This window comes from Ovis aries, chromosome 17, assembly GCF_016772045.2.
Source record: "Ovis aries strain OAR_USU_Benz2616 breed Rambouillet chromosome 17, ARS-UI_Ramb_v3.0, whole genome shotgun sequence".
NCBI classification, from domain to species: domain Eukaryota; kingdom Metazoa; phylum Chordata; class Mammalia; order Artiodactyla; family Bovidae; genus Ovis; species Ovis aries.
Genome location: NC_056070.1, coordinates 39,272,206 through 39,278,740, shown reverse-complemented (window position 1 = coordinate 39,278,740; position 6,535 = coordinate 39,272,206).

The window sequence follows — 6,535 nt, the reverse complement described above, 5'->3', positions numbered from 1 at the left end:
GCTTGCCTGGTGGCTCAGATAGTAAAGAATGTGCCCACAGTGTGGGAGATGTAAGAAATGCGTGTTTAATCCCTGGTTCAGGAAGATCCCCTGGAAAAGGGCATGGCAACAATTCCTGTATCATGCCTGGAGAATCCCATGGACAGAGGAACCTGGGGGGCTACAGTAGTCCATGTAGTTGCAAAGAGTCTGACGTGATAGTGATGAACACTTTCACAGAGCAACAGGAGTTTTGTTACATTGCTGGTGAGAATGCAAAATGTGCACTTTGGAAGACAGTTTGTTGGTTTCTTAGAAAATTAAACATATTCTTATGATATGCAGATAAAGAAGCAACAGTTAGAACCAGACAGGAAACAACGGACTGGTTCCAAATCGGGAAAGAAGTACATCAAAGTTGTATATTGTCACCCTGCTTGTTTAACTTCTATGCACAGTACACTATGCAAAATGCCAGGCTAGATCAATCAGAAGCTGGAATCAAGATTGCTGGGAGAACTATCAACAACCTCATATACGCAGGTGACACCACCCTTATGGCAGAACCCAAAAAGGAACTAAAGAGCCTTTTGACGAAAGGTGAAAGGGGAGAGTGAAAACCTGGCTTAAAACTTAGCATTCAAGAAAGTAAGATCATGGCATCTGGTCCCATCACTTCATGGCAAATAGATGGGGAAAAAGTAGAAACAGTGACATATTTCATTTTCTTAGGCTCCAAAATCACCACACATGGTCACTTCAGCCACAAAATTAAAAGATGCTTGCTCCTTGGAAGAAAAGCTATGACAAACCTAAACAGTGTATTAGAAAACTGAAACATTACATTGCCAACAAAGGTCCATACAGTCAAATCTATGATTTTCCAGTAGTCATGCATGGATGTGAGAGTTGGCCCATAAATAAGGCTGAGCACCAAAGAACTGATGAGTTTGAACTGTGGTGTTAGAGAAGACTCTTGAGAGTCCTTTGGACAGCAAGAAAATCAGATCAGTCAATCCTAAAGGAAGTCAATCCTGAATATTCATTGAAGGGACTGATCCTGAAGCTGAAGCTACAATACTTTGACCACCTGAAGCAAAGTTCCTACTCACTAGAAAAGACCCTGATGCTGGGAAAGAAAGAAGGCAGGAAGAGAAGGGGGTGACAGGATGAGATGGTTGGATGACATCACTGACTCAATAGACATAAGTTTGAGCAAGCTCTAGGAGTTGGTGAAAGACAGGGAAGCCTGGCATGGTGCAGCCCATGGGGCCACAAAGAGTCAGACACAACTGAGTGACTGAACAACAACAAATAATTCAGAAACTGTGACCCTTGATATTTATCCAAAGAATCTGAAAGCTTACATCCATAAAAAAGCCTATACAAAGATACTTACAGTAGCTTTATTCATAATTGCCAGCCAGTCCTTTAGTAGGTGAATGGATAAATAAATAATAGCAGATCTTGACAGTGAAATATTATTCAATTCAAAAGAAATAAGTTATGGAGCCACAAAAATACATGGAGGAGTTTTAAATGCACATGACTAAGTGAAAGACGCCAATCTGCAAAGACTGAATATACTATTTGATTCCAACAATATCCTAGTGAGGAAAAGGAAAAACTATTGAGTAAGAACTTCAGTAGTTACCCAGAATTGGAGGAGGAGAGGTGAGAGTCAGAGGACAGAACATTTTTAGGAAATTGAAAATGCTCCTTATGATATTATAATGATGAATGCATGTCATTCATTATACATTTGTCCGAATCTGACTATGCCAAAGACTTTAACTCTGTGGATCACAATAAACTGTGGAAAATTCTGAAAGAGATGGGAATACCAGACCACCTGACCTGTCTCTTGAGAAATCTATATGTAGGTCAGGAAGCAACAGTTAGAACTGGACATGGAACAACAGACTGGTTCCAAATAGGAAAAGGAGTATATCAAGGCTGTATATTGTCATCTTGCTTATTTAACTTCTATGCAGAGTACATCATGAGAAACACTGGGCTGTAAAAAGCACAAGCTGGAATCAAGATTGCTGGGAGAAATATCAATAACCTCAGATAGGCAGATGACACCACTCTTATGGCAGAAAGTGAGGAGGAACTAAAAAGTCTCTTGATGAAAGTGAAAGAGGAGAGTGAAAAAGTTGGCTTAAAGCTCAACATTCAGAAAATGAAGATCATGGCATCTGGTCCCATCACTTCATTTCAAATAGATGGGGAAACAGTGGAAACAGTGGCAGACTTTATTTTTTTGGGGCTCCAAAATCACTGCAGATGGTGATTGCAGCCATGAAATGAAAAGATGCTTACTCCTTGGAAGGAAAGTTATGACCAACCTAGATAGCATATTCATTCAAAAGCAGAGACATTACTTTGCCAACAAAGGTCCGTCTAGTCAAGGCTATGGGTTTTCCTGTGGTCATGTATGGTTGTGAGAGTTGGACTGTGAAGACAGGTGAGCACCGAAGAATTGATGCTTTTGAACTGTGGTGTTGGAGAAGACTCTTGAGAGTCCGTTGGACTGCAAGGGGATCCAACCAGTCCCTTCTGAAGGATATCAGCCCTGGGTGTTCATTGGAAGGAATGATGCTAAAGCTGAAACTCCAGTACTCTGGCCACCTCATGCGAAGAGCTGACTTATTGGAAAAGACCCTGATGCTGGGAGGGATTGGGGGCAGAAGGAAAAGTGGATGACAGGATGAGATGGCTGGATGGCATCACTGACTTGATGGACGTGAGTCTGAGTGAACTCTGGGAGTTGGTGATGGACAGGAAGGTCTGGCGTGCTGCAATTCATGGGGTTGCAAAGAGTTGAACTCGACTGAGCGACTGAATTGAACTGAACAATAGTAAAATATCAAGAGAGAACCCTAATGTAAACTGTGGATTTTTTCGGTCATGATATATCCATGTAGGTTCATCACATAACAAATATGAAAGGCTAGTTAGACACGTTGATGATGGGTGAGGCTGTGTGTACGTGGGAAACCACTGCACTTCCCTCCCACCTTGTTATGAACATGAAATTTTTCTAAAACATGAAGTTCTTTAAGGAAATTAAATAGCCACATATGGCAAATGACTTCTGTATGGAGCAACACATATCTAGCAGGTACTGTTAGAGTTACTCACTCTATATTCAAAGGATACATGAATAAGTTTTGAAAATTCTTGCTTACTTCTGAGTTATTTGCATTAACTCTTTTTTTAAATAGGATTTTATTTTTTATCTATTTAAATATTTAGTTATCCATTTGTATATTTGGCTATGCTGAGTCTCAGCATGCGGATCTTTTAGTTGTGGCATGTAGAAATTAGTTCCCTGACTAGAGACTGATTCCAGGCCCTCTGCATTGGGAGCTCAGAGGTCTTAGCCACTGGCCCACCAGGGAAGTCCCCTACATTACGTATTCTTAAACACATTCTCCCTAGACGGCAGCAAATTCCTTAAGTTCCTTTTCGATCCAATCCTCAAATTATTTCTGTCTGTGGACCAGCTCTTTTGACTATTATGGTATTAATTTAACATTATTTAAGAAGACAAGACACTTATCTTTTATTTTTCTTTTCTGAGCACTGTGTTTACTGTAGCAGAACTGTTTCCTTCTGAGCCACCAGGGAAACCCACTGTAGGAGGTATCTGGATGCAAAAGTCTGTCTAACTTTGGGGTATGCAGCCATAAGTATGCGCATGTATTTTATTGATGAAAATGAAGACACTGCAATGGGATCAACAGTTTTAGGATTCAAGAAAAGATATACCCTTGATAACCTTTTCCATAAATGATATTAGACCAATGATTTTTTGCCTTGAAATAAGCTGGCTTTGTCCTAAGTTGTATGGAAACGCATATTTTAAATAGTGAGAGGAAATTGGGACACCCGTTCCTCTAGGGTAAGTGTTCTGAGCTTTGTTACATTTTAGTGGTTTTTATTCTCTAACTGTAATTGCTGACATTATTTCCTGGGCTTATAAAATAGTTTAATCATGGGATAGACAAGAAAAGAAGAGAAACACCTTCAGAGTTGGAAAATTAATGATAAAAGAAGAAAGTGATAAAAGAAACAAGTGATAGAAAATCAAATAATAAATGCAGAGAAAGTATAAATGCAGATAAAATAGCTAAAAAAGCTATCCTGTCAAAAGTTCAGTTAATAATCTTTTTGCCTGACAGTAAGAACAAAGTAAAATAATGAGCTTTTAGACCCCCGCTGCTGTTTTGACAGTGTATCTCTTTCTTGCGTTATTTGTGGTCTATGTTTTAATTTATTACAAGCTATTGGAGTTGGACACGACTGAGCGATTTTATTTTCACTTTTCACTTTCATGCACTGGAGAAGGAAATGGCAGCCGACTCTAGTGTTCTTGCCTGGAGAATCCCAGGGACAGCAGAGACTGATGGGCTGCCATCTATGGGGTAGCACAGAGTTGGACACGACTGAAGTGACTTAAGCAGCAAAAGTCATTAAATTACATGTCTGTACAATGGATTTAAACCAAAGTGAATAAACCTTCCATTTCAACTATTGGAAGAAAATTAAAAATATAGATACCATATATGACAAAAATGAAAACAAAAGGGTGTTTTTTTTTAATCAGTGGGAGTAATTCAGTAAGAAAAATAATTCTGATTATAAGTATCTGTATTTCGTACACTAAAGATATTTTATCAACCTTTTGTCACTATAACTCTTCCAATAACTGGATGGCATATTTCAAGGCATCAGTCCTATAAAGGAATGTGACATTTTTTCATTCATTTATAAAATGAAAACATACCAAGACCTAGTATATGTCATTTCCTGTGCTAGTTGTCTGAGATAAGGAGAGTAGGTCATGGCACATGCCACCAAGTGGCTCATAGTCACCTTGAAGTCCTTTCCAAATCTATCCTTTGTTTTTGAAACAGACTATCAGGGCACCAACAGAGTTATGAAAAAGAGGTCCTGTAGCAGTAGAGGAGAGGTGAAAGTTGGGGAGTTAAGGAAAGCTTACCATAGGAGATGATATCTGACATAAGCCTTAAATGAGGGAATAGATAAAGAGCATTTGTTTAAGTGGAAGCACAAAGAAAGGCATGAAAAACTGAAGACACTTCCAGAAGTTCAATATTGCAGGAATCAATGGTTTATGTGGATAAGCAAAAGGCTTAAAGCATCCAGATGTTGCAACATCTTATACTACATGTAAAAGACCTACGTTTTGTGTATGCAGGTAACAGGAAAGTAGAGTTTAAAAATTCTACTTTTCATCCAGTTTTTCAAAAGTGGTCTTTTCAAACTAGATGAAGTATGTGGTTTGGGAAGTAATATGTCAGATCTTTAAATTAAAGCTACTTCACCTTTTGGTAGTTCATTATTTGATAGATCACTATTATAGTCAATAGAGACCGTGTCCTAAGTGATGTATAAATCATAAAATCCACTCTGCTATCTCTAGTATGAGGCCAAGATTCAAAAATAATTAATAGTTGTATTTATTAAGAAATAATAATACTAACTCAGTCTTTATGAACATTAATCAGATCTTCCCTAAATGACTAAACTTCTATTTGGTTTAATCATTGTATGAACCTAGACCTCACCAAGACCCTATACACTCATGCATTTACTACTGCCTTTCCAACCATGGTAAGACTTCACATCCAGACTTAAATCAATTTGTTTAAGTCTTTAAAAATAATTACAGAGGTTTTTCTTCCAGATAAATGAAACTAAACAGTTTAAAAATTAAGATAAATCTAACCGCACAAGTGATTGCTACTTTCCCACTCCATTTCCTGATCAACCATGCAGATAATCAAAACAATGGAAGATGTCTTGGATCAGTTAGCATGATATAGTTGAAATACATTTACATACCAAATATACAGAGGATGTTCCTCTTTGGCTTAAACTTTCTTTTCTCTTAATTAATTTTAAATAGAAAGAGTCTTGTATTTTGAATGTTGAAAATATGGCTGATTCGTGTGGAGGTCTGACAGAAAAATTCTGTAAAGCAATTATCCTTCAATAAAAAATAAATTAATTAAAAAATAGGCAACATAGATTTGATTTTTAAAATAAGAATATATTTGAAAATGATGACCTTGAAAACTTTTACAGAGGGATCTTTTTATCAGTTTGAGTTTGAAATATACAGTTTAAATTAACTTTCTCAATATTTTCTCATAGTACTTTATTATACAGTTTAGCAATTTCTTCTGCATTTGCTCTTAATGCAAACTAAAGTAAATCATTAATGGGAAATATATATATATTTTTTAACATGTGATATTGGTCAGATTAAAAAAATGTGCAATTGTGAGATGCACATTTGAATTTTAAACCAGGTTTACAAAAATGACTGGTATTAGAAAGATTAAAAAATGTCATATGGACTTAGATGTAGATAAATTATAAAACTCATGCACTTATAATTTTTAACTTAAAAATATACATTACATTTATTTGATTGACAGCGATAAAGTAAGCATCTTAAAGGAATATGCTGGAAAGATACAAAGATCAAGGTTTGGCAATGACACGTATCAGGAAGCTC